The 15,232-nt window shown below is 36.1% G+C and overlaps 1 long non-coding RNA gene across 1 annotated transcript; it reads left to right on the top strand.

Annotated features, from left to right (window-relative positions):
- The first annotated feature begins 1,180 nt into the window (after positions 1-1,180).
- LOC102147728 (uncharacterized) lies at positions 1,181-14,999 on the top strand. The gene is made up of 4 exons (XR_288841.4): positions 1,181-3,051; positions 8,082-8,188; positions 12,888-13,015; positions 14,637-14,999. It is a non-coding gene; the product is annotated as an uncharacterized lncRNA (long non-coding RNA).
- The last annotated feature ends 233 nt before the right edge of the window (positions 15,000-15,232 follow it).

Here is a 15,232-nt window from a genome sequence, read left to right as displayed (position 1 = left end):
CAAAAAGAGGAGGATTGGCAGTAGATAGCTCAGGGCTAATCTTCCTGAAAAAAAAAAAAAACCCATTATCCTCATTAAAAAAAATTTTTTATTGCTTGCTCTTTTCCATGTCCTAATTATATAATCAGTTGATTTATGGTGGTCTTTCTCCCTTCATTTTTGCTGTTTAACTGTTTACTTTGTAGTTAATCTTCTGGAATAGATTAGATTTGGGATAACTGGCCAAGTCTATACATTTATTTTTAACTCGTCTTTGATCAAGATTTGCTTATCTGGTCTAGCTAAAGAACTAGATTTTCATGTTCTTATGACTGCTAGCAAAAATCAGGCCCAGGAAGAGAATGTTTCTGTTTGGGAATGGCGCAATCTAAAATATACACAGGAAAATTCTGACTTGAAAAGAATACCATTATAAAAATATTTAGATTAAATTTAAGTGATCAGATTATCACCTTTTTAATAACTTCTATAGGTTAAAGTGATGAGACTGTCAACTCAAACTATTGTTTTTCACTATTTTTAAAAACTGGGTAATAAATTCTTTAAATTACAAGTTCAATAATGCCTAATGAGAGAATATATATTATAAATACTACCTTCAAAGTTAGGCATTGTGAATATCCAAATTTTTGTAAAGATTTTACTTGATTGGATAACTGTATCTTTACTTTTTTTCCTTGTTGAGATTAGACATAAGAATCTGAATATTTGGACTTTTTTTAGTTTTTATCACTGATGTTGAAAATCAGTTAGAAAACCTAATCTTAATGTAACTTATTTCTTAGAGAATTTTAATGCTCAATGTTTAAGCATATAAGTGGCCATATTTCTTATGATGGAAATAGCAGCCAGAATGCTTGGAATTAGCTTTTAATTTCTGAAGTGTAAAGATATACCATATGTGTATGTGAGTACATATATATGAATAAGTGAATTCAAGAGAGAGTAAAAGCAGAATGATGAAAACATAAATGAAGTGAACTTTATGTATTTCCACTCAGGCAGATGACTGATTTGTAAAGAAGTTCCCTGGTTTTTCTTGATTTGAAGGGTCATTATGTTTTGCTGAATTTTATTTATTATAGATTCCACACCTTTTAACTAACACGATTCCTTGGTACAAAAACAATGTTTATCATTTCTTGTCAAATATACACTACAGACACAAAGTTTTGCCATTGAGGAGGTCACAATCTAATGGATTTCACACCTATTTGAGTAATCTACTTTTAAAAAATTAAGAATAGCTGATTTCATTCGGAGTTCAATTTTTCTAACTTCCAAAGCACTTCCTGTTACTGCTTAATAAAAGCCATCCAGAGGCGATTGAGAACATGGATTGCCTTTTTAAAAGTTCTGATAGACTGGTTTGTAGAGAGTAAAATATTAACATGAAGAGTTATGGATGAGCCTGGGTTTAGAATGATTACCATTTTCTTCTAAAATGTTTGGTGACTTTTTTCTTTCTATGAACATCGGCTTGGATGCAAGTAATAAATCTACACATTTTGGCCTTTGATGTCAATTCAAAAGAACACTACAGTCAAGAGCTCTTCTAACCCCTAATTTATTTGGATTGCAGATGAAAACTTTTTAAAAGCAAAATTTTTCTAGTTTTCTGCTTTTGTACGGTAATAACTTATCCTGTTACTTTCCCCAGGGCATAATTAGTCTTACCACATTCATTAGGTGTTACTGTACATGAGATACCTGAGTGTTAGGGTTTTTCTAATTTTATATGCATACACACACATTTCATGGAGATTGTATTTCTACAGTTCTTTTTTTCTAAGCACACTTGAATATCATGTAATAAATACCAGCTTTTTAAAATATACAATTCTGAAATATACAAACTATTCTTCCAAGGGAAGTCTTTAAAACAAGTTCTAAGTTCAACGAGAGTTTGCTTGTACCCAAGTGCCTTGGTAGTAAAATAACTTTATGCTGTTATTTGTTCGAGTGAATTTTAAAACAATTTGGATTACTAGAATTCCATGGGCTTGAATTTCATTGAGGATTGTTAAGGACTCAGGTTACTTCTGAATCTTTATAAACTTGACAACCTTGGTAATCATTTTTTTCCAATTTTTTTGGTTTTAGTTATGTTTAGTTTTTTTTTAAGATCAGTTGTATTTTTTTTTTTTTTTTAAGGATTGGCACCTGGGATAACAACTGTTGCCGATCTGTTTTTATTTTTTCTTTCTTTTGCTTTATTTCCCAAACCCCGCCCCCCCCACCCCCTTCCCAGTTGTATATCTTAGTTGCAGGTCCTTCTAGTTGTGGGATGTGGGACGCCGCCTCAATGTGGCCTGAAGAGCAGTGCCATGTCCGAGCCCAGGATCCAAACCCTGGGCCGCTGCAGCATAGTGCGCGAACTTAACCACTTGGCCACGGAGCTGGCCACCAGTTGTGTATTTTAAGTAACTAAGCTAAATTCATTTTCCCTTGCTGTTCTTTCCATTTTTATATAAATGTGACTCCATTTTTTCCCCCAAGGTGGGGGAATATCCAAGGAATTGAGCTATACACTGATGCAGTATCATGCCAACGTTGAAATTAGAGCCTGGGTCTTCTGACTCCTTAGTCAGTATTCTTTCTACTCCACTATATTGGCTCTCCATCCAAACCAAACCACTTTGCACTGCCCTGATGGAAATAGGCTAACCGGGTGAAAGCTGATAATGTGGGGCCCTGATTAAAATAGTTAACCAGGTGAAAGTCTAGTCAAAACTTTCTCCATTAGGAATCTACTAATTTGAGGAATGATATATTGTAACAGCCATAAATTTGAACAATTTAGATTGCGTTCCACACTTCTTTCCTTCTCTTCCTTTTAAACCAGATGAAAGAGACAAGCTACAAAGTGCTAGAATTAAGACTATAATGTATAATTTGTATACTAAACACTGTTTTTGTATGTGTAATCTTCCATGTTAATTATAGGTGAAATATTTACTAATAAAATTTTTGTTTTGGATAAAGGCAAGGATCAATGACTTTAGAGTTGGTGGTTCAAAGAAATCACATGGACCATCCCCTGTCTTTCAGGTAAATAAGACACTATCTATTTTAAAGCTAAAGTAACCAAACCCAAGGAGCTGTTCAGTCAACTAGCTGTTAATAGGACAATGGAACTGGGGACTACCTCTACTAGCACCATGTTCTTTTGGCTCTATCATGTTGACTTTGGGATGTTGTATGCTTAATTGTGAACACATCCTCCTTTCTAAAAGTTTAGCTTTGGGAGAGAGATGTTTGGAGCTGTGTGAGTAGTAATTAAGAAAGGATATCTCTTGGCTCACCATCCTGAGTAGTTTAAATGAATCCAAGGGAACAATGGAGTGACAGGTGTTGCAACCAGATTGTATTTACTTCCAAGACCATGGAATCCATGTGGCCTACAACGTATAAATCCAAATTAAAGTTATCACAGTTGCCTTTTGTGGACTGGCTGATAGAGAATTCTGCATTCAATTTCATTTGTTTTTCTATATCCTAGACTTGGGTATGAAAAAACGATGTACATTCATTCAACAGGCACTGATCTAGGTGCAGGATATATTAGTGAACAAAATAGACCATAGCGAAACTTGCATTCTAGTGGGGCAAGGCAAATGATAAACAGTAAGCAAATTTTATACTCTATTAGAAGTTGATAAATGCTATTAAAACAAAAACAAAAATTTCCAGTTTCTGGTCCAGTATGTAAGGAACTTCGAAGTTGTTGCTCTGTTCTAACAACAAATAGAAAGCTAAACAAACTGAAAATCAACTCTTCTCAGATTTATCAGAAAATTGGGGTCACAGGGCAAACTGCTGCCCCCAAAATTGGAGAGATGGACAGGTACAGAGAATCACAATTACCAGAGCAGAAATCCGTGAGCATAAACCTCCATGGAAACCAGTGCCAGAGTAGGAAAACCTAAACTGTAATTGACAAATTGCTGATAGTTTGGTGTGGACAAGTCTGAGAGTTAAAAACTCCCAGAAGCCCAGTCTAAAGGGGGCTCCCACACTTTTTTCAAGTTTGTACCTCCAAGACCCCTCGCCAGTTCGCACAGTGAAGATTAGAGAACAGGGGGCCGACCCAGTGGCTGAGTGGTTAAGTTCACATGCTCCACTTTGGCAGCCCAGGGTTTTGTGGGTTCTGATCCCGGGCACAGACCTAGCACTACTCATCAAGCCATGCTGAGGTGGCATGCCACATAGCAGAACTAGAAGGACCTACAACTAGAATATACATCTATATGCTGGGGGGCTTTGGGGAGAAGAAGAAGAAAAGGTTGGCAACAGATGTTAGCTCAGGGCCAATCTTTAAAAAAAAAAGATTGGAGAACAATCTCCATGCTTCCAGCATGAGGAGGGAAAAATAGGCATTTTGCTATATACTGAGAGCATTTCCGTTCTTAACAAGCCCTGCTCTCAAGAGAAACTTTTACCAGAGCCTAACTCACCTGGAGAAGAGAAATACTCAACTACAAGCCCTCTAGCTTTCCATGTGGAGGAATGGAAATATCCAACTCTAGCCTTCATGTCTCACTGAAGGGGAAAGGGGGACTAGGAAGTATTTATTTCTCAGTCATAGTCCAGGGGCACAAGCTCATTTAAAGATGGACTTGCTCATAGGACTAGAACATTTCCTTACCCCCACATCTTAGCACCACATGACTGAGGCCTATTTACGTCAGTTCTTATAACTCAATACATCATGTCTAGTTTTCAACAAAATATTACAAGGCATACCCAAACACACACACAGTTTGAAGAGACAGAGCAACTATCAGAACGAGATTCAGGTATCACAGGATGCTGGAATTATAAGATGAGGAATTTAAAATAATTGATTCATATGCTAAGGGCTCTAATGGAAAAAGTAGACAACATATAAGAGCAGAGGGATAATGTAAGCAGAGAGATGGAAAAATTATAAGAAAAGAAATGCTAAAAATAAAAACCACAGTAGTGGAAATGAAGAATGCCTTTGTTGGGCTCATTAGTAGATGACACAGTTGAGGAAAGAATCAGTGAACTTGAAGACATGTCAGTAGAAACTTTCCAAATGAAAAACAGAGAGAAAAGACAAAACAAAAAACAACAAAAAAACCAGAATACCCAAGAACTATGGAACAACCACAAAAGATATAACATGTAATAAGAATATCAGAAGGCAAAGAAAGAGGAACAATATTTCAGCAGTGATGACTGAGAATTTCCCAAACTTAATGTCAGACACCAGACTGCAGACCCAGGGAGATCAGAGAACACCAAGCCAGATAAATACCCCCCAAATCTAGACCTAGGCATATCATATTCAAATGGCTGAAAAATCAAAGATAAAGAAAAAGATCTTGGAAGAAGCCAGAGAGAAAAAACCCTTTACCCATGGAGGAGCAAGGAGAAGAATTACATCAGACTTGTTTTTGAAATTATGCAAAAACACAGTGGAGTGAAATATTTTAAGTGTTGAGAGAGGAAAAAACCCCCATCAACCTAGATTTCTGTACCCTGTGAAATTGTCCTTCAAAAGGAGAAATACTTTCTCACACAAACAAAATTTAGAGAATTTCTCACCAGTAGATCTGCCTAGCAAGAGTTGCTAAAAGAAGCTCTTAAAAGGAAAATGATAGAGCTCAGAAACTTAATCTACATGAGGAAAAGGAGAGCATTAAGGAAGAAATAAATGGTCAAATAAAATATTTTGTTTTTCTTAGAAGTTTAAAATAATCATAGCAAAAATGTATTTGGTGATTATAGATTATGAGTAAGTGAAATGAAAGACAGCAATATTATAAGGGATGGGAGAGAGGAATTGGAAATACTCTGTTATCAAGTGCTTGCCTTACCCATGAAGTGATGTAACTGTTATTTGAAAATGGACTTGGATTAGTTGTAAATGTGTATTGCAAACTCTAGGGCAATCACTAACAAAAGTTAAAATAAAAGCATCCTCAATATGCTAAGAGAGGAGAAACAATGGAATCACAAAATGCTCAATTCAAAGCACTGAAGGCAGAAAAAGTGTAGAAGACAAAGAAAGAGTCACTCACTATTTCTCCCTTGTCCCAGCCCCTGGCAACCACAAATCTGCTGTCTGCCTCCATGAATTTGCCAATTCTGGATATTGCATATAAACAGAATCATACAATATATGGCTTTCATGTCTACCTTCTTTCACTTAGCATACTGTTATCTCTGAACTCTTTTTAGGAGCTTGATTTTTTTTTGTAGTGGTATAGGTGAAGCAATTTAAAAATTCTTTTATATCCGTTCTATGAATATGAAAATGAATACCTGTGTAAGGTTGTTGGGAGCCAGGGTCATCACTATGAAAGAAGAGTCATACAAATTTGGAACGAGGAAGGCAAGAAAGGACTCTGTGGGATGGGCTGACATTGGAGGTAACAATGTGAACTCATGATTTCCAAAATAGATTTATATGTGTGTGCACATGTATTTATGTGTGTATATATCTAAGTATATGTATGTGTGTACACATCTGTATATTTTTTAGCTCTGTCTGCTGAAAGGACTCAGAAGCAGACACTCCCGTAGTAATGGGTACTCCTAGCATCCAGATGTTGGTTTCTATTACCCCACCTACAGGAACCAGGGCTCCTCAGACAAATGACTGAGTCCAAGGCTGGAGAATCCCTGAAACATTTTGTTGAGTTAGAGCAAGGAAGTGCCCCCGTAATTGATGGGGACATGCCACAAGGACAGAGAACCCAGCTTCAAGGGATTATTTGAACACAAAAACAATTAAGAACAGTAGTTAACTATAAATCATGAAAAAAATTAGAAGCCATGAAATGATAGATACATAAATAGGTGGGTAGGGAAGAAGTGAGGGGTCTTGTGGAATGCCAAGAACTGACTGGTAAATGAGGAGAGAGTGCAGAGAAAATAACTTTGCAACCATCATAGTAAAAATTGATTCAAGCAAATATCATTAATGGATGATAAATCTAGGGGAAAATTTTGATAAGGAGCAGGACATTTGCATGACCAGAAAGTGAGTCCCCACAGATTACTTATGAGTTGCATGGCAAAAATAGTAACTATGAAAAAGAAAACTCCAATAAACACCTTGACTAGGTGATCAAAATTAACACCACTATTATGGGGCAGATGGACATAACGTTACTCTGGATGTGACACACTAAGAAGGACACAATATCACATATATTAGTATTCCTGCTAGGAATGGCTAACCAGAATCTAATCAGGAGGAAACACCAGACAGACCCCAATTGAGGAATCTTCTATTAAAGAACAAAATAAAACTCTTTTCAAAAATATCAATGTCATAATAGAAAAAGAAAAGCTATAGAAATGATCCATAAAAGGCTACTACAAAGATGTGACAAGTAAATGGAATACCTGATGCTAGACTGACTTCTGTGTTGGAGAAAAAAAATGCAATTGGGTCAATTGACAAAATTGAAATATGATGGAAGATTGATAAAAAGAATAATGTACCAATGTTACCTTTACTGAAGTTGATAACTGTTCTGTGATTATGTAAAAGTATATTTCTATTCTTAGAAATGAACACTGAAGTAGCTAGGGGTAAAGTGCCATGATATTTGCAACTTACTCTCAAATAGTTCTGAAAAGTACTATTGTGCAATATTGTGTCTGTGAGAGAGAGACAGACAGAAAGTAATTGATAAAGCAAATGGGATAACATCTTAATAGGTAAATCTGGGAAAAGGGCATACGAGTCTTCTTTGTACTATTATTCTTACAACTTTTTCTCTAAGTTTTAAATTATTTTAAATAAACAATTTTTATAAAAAATTATTTGGTAATTGCCTAACATACACAAAGAACTAGTTTAGTTAGATGAAAAAATAAGTAATTTTCATTTATTTCTTAGTAGAAACTAAAATATTGAAAGTCTGGGAAAATAAAAGACTTTTAATATTTATTTGACAGACATCTCTTAAAGGCACAGCCAGGAAACTCTTACCTCTGCCTTTTTTTTAATGTTAGGGTGATTTTTTTTTTAAGAATTTCCCTTAGTTTATAAATATTGTGCGATAATTACTCTGTTTTCACACTTTATTCGGTCTCAGTTCAAAATTTGGCTTCCAACGGAACAGGCTGAGAAGTGAAAGAGTGGCCATTAAGGGTGAATGAACTTGTCCTGACTCTTTGCAACCTACAGGCGTTATAATCCTGTGTAAGTATCATTAGTCATTTTGGTTAGAGGTTGATCAATTTTACTGATCTCTTCAAAGAACCAGCTTTTGCTTTCATTGATTTTTCTCTATAGTTTTCCCGTTTTTTAAAATTGATTTCTGCTCTTTATTTTTCCTTCCTTCTGTTTTTGAGTTGAATTTACTTCTTTTTCTTTTTATATTGTTCATCTGAGATCTTTCTTCTTTTCTAATATAGGCATATAGTCTATTAATTTCCCTCCAAGCATAGCTTTAGTTGCATCCAGCAAATTTTGTACATAGTATTTGTTTTTTCATTCCATTCAAAATACTTTTTAATTTCCCTTTAGACTCCCTCTTTAACATATGTGCTGTTTAGAAATGTGTTATTTAGTTTCCAAATATTTGGGGGGATTTTGCATATAACTTTCTGTTATTGATTTCTAGCTTATTTGTGTTATGGTCAGATAACACACTTTGTATAATTTCAATTCCTTAAAATTTGGTGAGGTTTGTTTATGAGCCAGAATGTGGTTTAGGTTTTTAATTTTATTGAGAGATAACTTGCATACCATTAAAAGTGTACAGTCTAGTGGTTTTTAGTATATCCACAAGGATGTGTAACTATCACCACTATCTAATTCCAGATCATTTTTTATCACCCCATAGAGAAATCCTGTACTTGTTAGCAGTTGCTCCCCATTCTTTCCTTCCAGGCCCAGGCAACTATGTATTTACTTTGTTTCAAGGGATTTTCATATTTTAGACATTTCATATAAATAGAATCACAAAATATTTGACTTTTTGTGTCTGACTTCTTTCACTGAGCATATTTTCAAGGTTCATCCATATTTTAGCATATATCAGCAGTTCATTCACTTTTATGGCTGAATAATATTCCATTGGATGGATAGATCACATTTTATCCATTCATCAGTTGAGGGACATTTGAGTTGTTTCCACTTTTTGGATTTTCTGAGGAATGCTTCTGTGAACATTTATGTATAAGTTTTTTTGAGGATGTATGGTTTCATTTCTCTTGGGTATATATGTAGAAGTAGAATTACTGGGTCATATGGTAACTCTATGTTTAGCAGTTTTAGGAACTGCAAAATTTTTCCAAACTAGCTGTGCCATTTTCTAATCTCATAAGCAAGGTATGAGAGTTCCAATTTCTCAATATTTTTTCCAACACTTATAATTATCTATCTTTTTATTGAGCCATTCTAGTGGGTGTGAAGTGGTATCTCATTGTGGCTTTGGTTTGCATTTCCCTAATGACTAATAATGTTGAGCATCTTGTCATGTGCTTATTGGTCATTTGCATGTCTTTGTAGAAATGTCTATTCAAATCTTTTGCCTATTTTGAGATTTAGCTGTCTTTTTCTTATTGAGATATAAATGTTCTTTAGATATTCTAAATACTAGATTCTTATCAGAAATATGATACAAAAATTTTCTCCTATTCTGTGAGTTGTCTTTTCACTTTCTTGATGGTGTCCTTTGAAACACAAAAATTTTTAATTTTTATGAGATGCAATTTATCTTTTTTCTTTGGTTGCTTGTGCTATAGATGTCAAATCTAAGAAATCATTGTCTAATCCAAGGTCATAAAGATTTAAACCTATGCTTTCTTCTAAGAGTATTATAGTTTTAGCTCTTGCATTTAGGTCTTTGATCCATTGAGTTATTTTTGCATGTAGTGTGAGGTAGGAGTCCAAATCCAATCTTTTACATGTGGAAATCCAGTTGTCCCAGCACCGTATTTTAAAAAGACTATTCTTTCTCCCATTAAATTGTCTTGGCACCCTTGTGGAAAATCAATTGTCTATAAATGTGTGGGTTTATTTATGGACTGTTAATTCTTTTCCACTGACCTATATGTCTATCCTTATGTCAGTACCATATTTTTTTTTATGATTGTAGCTTACAGCAAGCAAGTTTTGAAGTCAGAAAGTGTAAGTCCTCCAACTTTTTCTTCCTTTTCAAGACTGTTTCAGCTATTCTGCGTCCTCTCTATTTCCATATGAATTTTAGGCTCAGCTTTCCAACTTCTGCTAAAAAGCCAGTTGGAGCTTTAATAAGGATTGCATTGAATCTGTAGATCAGTTTGTTGAGTATTGTCAACCTTAACAATATTAAGTCTTCCAATATATGAGCAGGAGCTGTCTTTCTGATATGGTCTATCTTGATGAAAATGTCTTGTGCACTTGAAAAGAGTATGTCTTTTCTTGTTGATGGAGTGTTCTGTAAATGTCCATTTGGCCATGTTTGTTGATAGCTTTGTTTAGGACTCCTATATATGGTTACTGTGAGAGGAGTGTCAAACTTTCAAATTATATTTGTGGATTTGTCTATTTCTTCTTTGAACTTTATCAGTTTTTGCTTAATATATTTTGAAGCTCTTTTATGTGTACACACATTTAGGGCTGTTTTTTTTTTTTTTAAAGATTGGCCCTGAGCTAAGATCTGTTGCCAATATTCCCCTTTTTTCTCTCCCCAAAGCCCCCTAGTACATAGTTGTATATCCTAGTTGTAGGTCCTTCTAGTTGTGGCATGTGGGACGCTGCCTCAGCATGGCTTGATGAGTGGTGCTAGGTCTGCACCCAGGATCTGAACTAGCAAACCCTGGGCTGCTGGAGCAGAGCGTGTGAACTTAACCACTTGGCCATGGCCCACATTTAGGATTTTAATGTTTTCTTGATGTATTTATTCTTTTATCATTATGTAATATCCCTCTTTATCCTGGTAATTTTCCTTGTTCTGAAGTTGACTTTGATATTAATTTAGCCTTTCTAGCTTCTTTTTGATTAATGTTTACATGACATATCTTTTCCAATCTTTTTACTTCTAACCTATCTACATCATTATTTTTAACTTGGGTTTTTTGTAGACAGCATCTAGTTGGGTCTTGTTTTGTTTATCCAGTCGAATGACCTCTGTCTTTTTATTGGTGGGTTTAGACCATTTCTTTTTATTGTAATTATTTTGTATGGTTGGATTTCGATTTACATTATATTATTTCTTTTCTGTTTGTTATCTCAGGTTTTTGTTCTGTTCCTCCTTTCCTGTCTCTTTTGAATTATTCAAATACTCTTGTTTATATTTTATTTTAATTTCTCTATTCCATTTTTTGGTTAGAATCTTTGTATTTTTTTTTAGCGGTCATTCTAGGGATTGCAGTATATGTACCCAACCTGTCATAGTCTTCCTAGAGTTAATATTTTCCACTTCAAATAAAATGTAGCAGCCTTACAACTATATACACTCCTTTATACTCCCTCTTATAGTTGTTCTACATGTTACATTTATATGCATTGAGAGCTCCATCAGATGTTGTAATTTTCACCTTAACATCAATTATATTTAAAGAACTTATGAGGAAAAATAGTCTATTATATTTACCCAAGTGTTGTAGATTGAATTATGTCCTTCAAAAGAAGATACATTGGAATCCTAACTCCCATACCTCAGAATGTGTCCTTATTTAGTGATAGGGTCTTTACACAGGTAATCAAGTTAAAATGAGGTCATTAGAATCCAATATGACTACCGTCCTTATAAAAAGGGGGAAATTTGGACACAAAGACACACAGGAAGAACACCATGTGAAGATGAAGGCAGAGATCAAGGTGATCGATATACAAGCCAAGGAATGTCAATGACTGACAGCAACCACCAGAAGCTAGAAGAGAGGCATGGAAAAGACTTTCTCTCACAGCCCCCAGAAGGAATCAACCTTACTGATACCTTACTTCTAGCCTCCAGAACTGTGAGACAAATATTTTATACCGTTTAAGCTACCTAGTGTGTGGTATTTAGTTATGGCGGCCATAGAAAGCTAATAAACCAAGTATTTCCCATTTCTGTTATTCTTCCTTCATTCCTGACACGCCAGGTTTCCTTCTGGTATCATTGACTTTCAGACTGAGCAACTTCCTTGGGTGTTTCTACTGATCTATCTTCCCAGTTCACTGAATCTTTCCTCTGTCATCTCTCTCCTACCGTTGAGCCTGAGGTCTCAAGATGAAATCATCCTGGACTGAGGATAGGCTCTAAATACGATGACTGGTGTCTTTACAAGAGAAAGGAGGTAGAGATTTGGATATGGAGAGGCAAAGAGGGAAGAAGGCCACGTGAAGATGGAGCTAGACATTGGAGGGATGCTGCCACAAGCCAAGGTATGCCAGGAGCCAGCAGGAGCTGGGAAAGGCAAAGAAGAATTCTCCCCTAAAGCTTTTGGAGGAAGCATGGCCCTGCTGACACCTTGATTTCAGACTTCTAGCCTCCAAGGCTGTAAGAGAATACATATCCGCTATTTTAAACGACCCAGTTTGTGGTAAACTGTTAGGGCAGCCATAGGAAACTGACACTGAGCCCTTCCAGCGAGGTGTTTGTTTAAAAAAATTCCAGATTGTGTGTTTTTTAGTTTTAAACTTTGCATTTGGTTTCTTTTTATAGTTCCTATTTCTCTGCTCAGAACTTTTAACTTTTAATTTATTTCATGAGTGTTTATTTACCTTTACCTCTTGGAACACAGTTATAATAGCAGCTTTTAATACCTTGTTGGATACTTCTAACATCTCAGATTAAGCATCTGTTTATTGTTATTCCCCCTGACATTGACCTGGTTCTTTGTCTGTTGAGTAATTTTGGATTATATCTTGGACATATGGATATTACTTCGGGTCCTGTTAAAATCTGCTTTATTTGTTTTTACAGGCTATCAACCTAGTTGGTTTCAGATCACAGGTTTTTTTCTCTCCTTCTATGGCCGGTGTTTCCAAAGCGAAGTGTTGGAAGCTTTTGTATGCTGCATTTTGTTGGTCCCGTGAAGGCACAGCTCACAGGTGAGCCTGGGGCTTACGTCAGCTCATATACAGGATCAGAGGGTCCCTTTCTCCAGCTCTCTTCTCTTTGGGTTGCCCTCACTCCAACTCACGGATCCCTTTTCTGATTCCTCTGATGACAGACAGATTTCTCTTAGAGTTTTAGTTACTCATGATAGCACCACCTAGTTCTGCGTGTCTGAGTCCAGCCTCCCCACAAAGTGGTGAGACAAAAGAATAAGGAAAATAGAGTTTACCCTCATACCCCTCTGCCCCTACTCTTCAGAGCACAGGGTCTTCCTTTCTCCGTTCCTCCTGCCAGAAAAGTTTTTTTTCTCAAAGTTTTAGCTGCCCAGGCTGCTGCCACACATCTCCAGAATTGGGGCCACTCTAGTGTCAGGGGTAGGAGAGTAAAAAAGAGAAAGAGAATTTAAAAACAATTTCAGAGATTCTCTCCACATTTTCCAGCTCACAGCGGACCCTCTTCCCAGCTGTCTGGCCAGAAAGATGGGATTTCTCTCTCCATCTTAGTTATTCACACTTGCTGCTCCATTCCACAACAGAGGCCTTCCTTGGGTCAAAGTCGGGAGATAAAAGACGAAAAAACAATAAACAGGAAACTCACTCCCATGTGGTTTTCTTCCTCAATTTTTGTTTTCCCTTTCTAATCTGTCTGCTTCTGTTTACTTTTTAAGTAGTTGCTTCTTGTGTTTTGTCCAGATGTTTTAGCTGGAATCAGTTGGGAAACAGAGGCATTAACAGGGTTATTTCTTCTTTTCTAATGCTGGAAGTGGGTATGTCTTTTTAACTGTCTCTATTTTACCTTTATTTTCTACATGATGGATAAAGGGAGGCTTCAGTGCCTGAACTTGGAGTGCTATGATCACTGGAGATACTTGGCACTTTTTAAAAAGCTCAGCTATTTTATTTAAATCTCTTGAATATATGTAAGGTCAATGGAAAAGAGTCTTCTCAGAGAATCCCCAGTCAGTGAACTTGGAAATCATGTCTTATTGACGATTCTTAGCATCAATGTCTAGCACCGAGTCTGTTTCATTGAAGATGAACAATAAATAATTTTGTGAAATTATAAAGCTCCAGCATTCATTCTGGTCAAGTATTCTGGTTGCACAGAATAGAAACCAACTCAAATAGACTGAAGTAAAAAGGGAAAGTAGATCTGTGGGCTCTGGAATCTCATGAAATCCAAGAACAAAAACAAGAGCTCCATCTCAGCCTCATAGCAATGAAATCTGGAAATCGGATGCTGGGAAAAACAAGGCAGCTTCTTTCTCGTATGTTTTTCTGGAGGAATACCTGGTTCCTTGCAACTGCTACTCTCTGTGCATTTGCTTAATCCTCCTTCTTTTCTCCCCTGGTAAAGAGAGAGAGATGGAAAGAAATCAGGTTCTTAGTGAGAATGCTGAGCCACTGCATCAACCTTGCCCAAAGCCTACTCTGCCCCTGGCTTGAACTGAATTTCATTTACGTGAATCAATCCATTTTCTATTCTATTTTAGCTGATTCAAGTCAGACTTTCTATTGTGAAAGAAGGCACCCTGAAACAGCCTCACCCTATTCACACTATTTATTTAAAGTTCCATCAGCTTTAAGACTCTATGACTCTCTTCTCTGTCTCTAGGCTCCTTCTACACCTCCGGTCTGGCCCACATCTGACTCAAAATCAACAGATGGCCATCAATCCTGCTTTTAGTTCTCCAAAGAAGGCGATTCCCAGTTTTCGTTGCTCACAAATTTTAGTACTTAACGACCCTGTTGGAAGGCTTTCCTTATTGTGTTCAATTTTCTTGGTTCTCTGAACTTCATTGATGTTCGTGCCTCTTCCTTGGTAGCTAATAATGTAAGTAACCGGAAGTAATGTAAGTGTATCTTCCTTATATATTATAAACAGCTCAAAATCATAGACTTCCACTCTCTCCCTTGCAGTCCACAAAACGTTATAAATACTTGTTAAAACAAATTAAAGTCATATTTCCCACTTTCATTTTGTTTTTAATTCTTAGTTTTCATACTAATGTGTTAACTATCAACCTTTAAGTTGGGCATATGTTAGGATCTATTTGCCTTCTTAGGAAGGTTTAGATTAATGAAAGAGAAAGTGCTGCCAAATAAACAAATGCACCTAATGTATATTGAGCACCTATTAAGTACCAAGCCCTGTGTTATGTATTTTCCATGTATTCACTCATTTAATCTTCACTTAAGAGTATGCATGAG

Source organism: Equus caballus, chromosome 1 (genome assembly GCF_041296265.1).
Source record: "Equus caballus isolate H_3958 breed thoroughbred chromosome 1, TB-T2T, whole genome shotgun sequence".
In the NCBI taxonomy this organism is placed as follows: Eukaryota; Metazoa; Chordata; class Mammalia; order Perissodactyla; family Equidae; genus Equus; species Equus caballus.
This window is presented reverse-complemented; position numbering and strand designations above follow the sequence as displayed.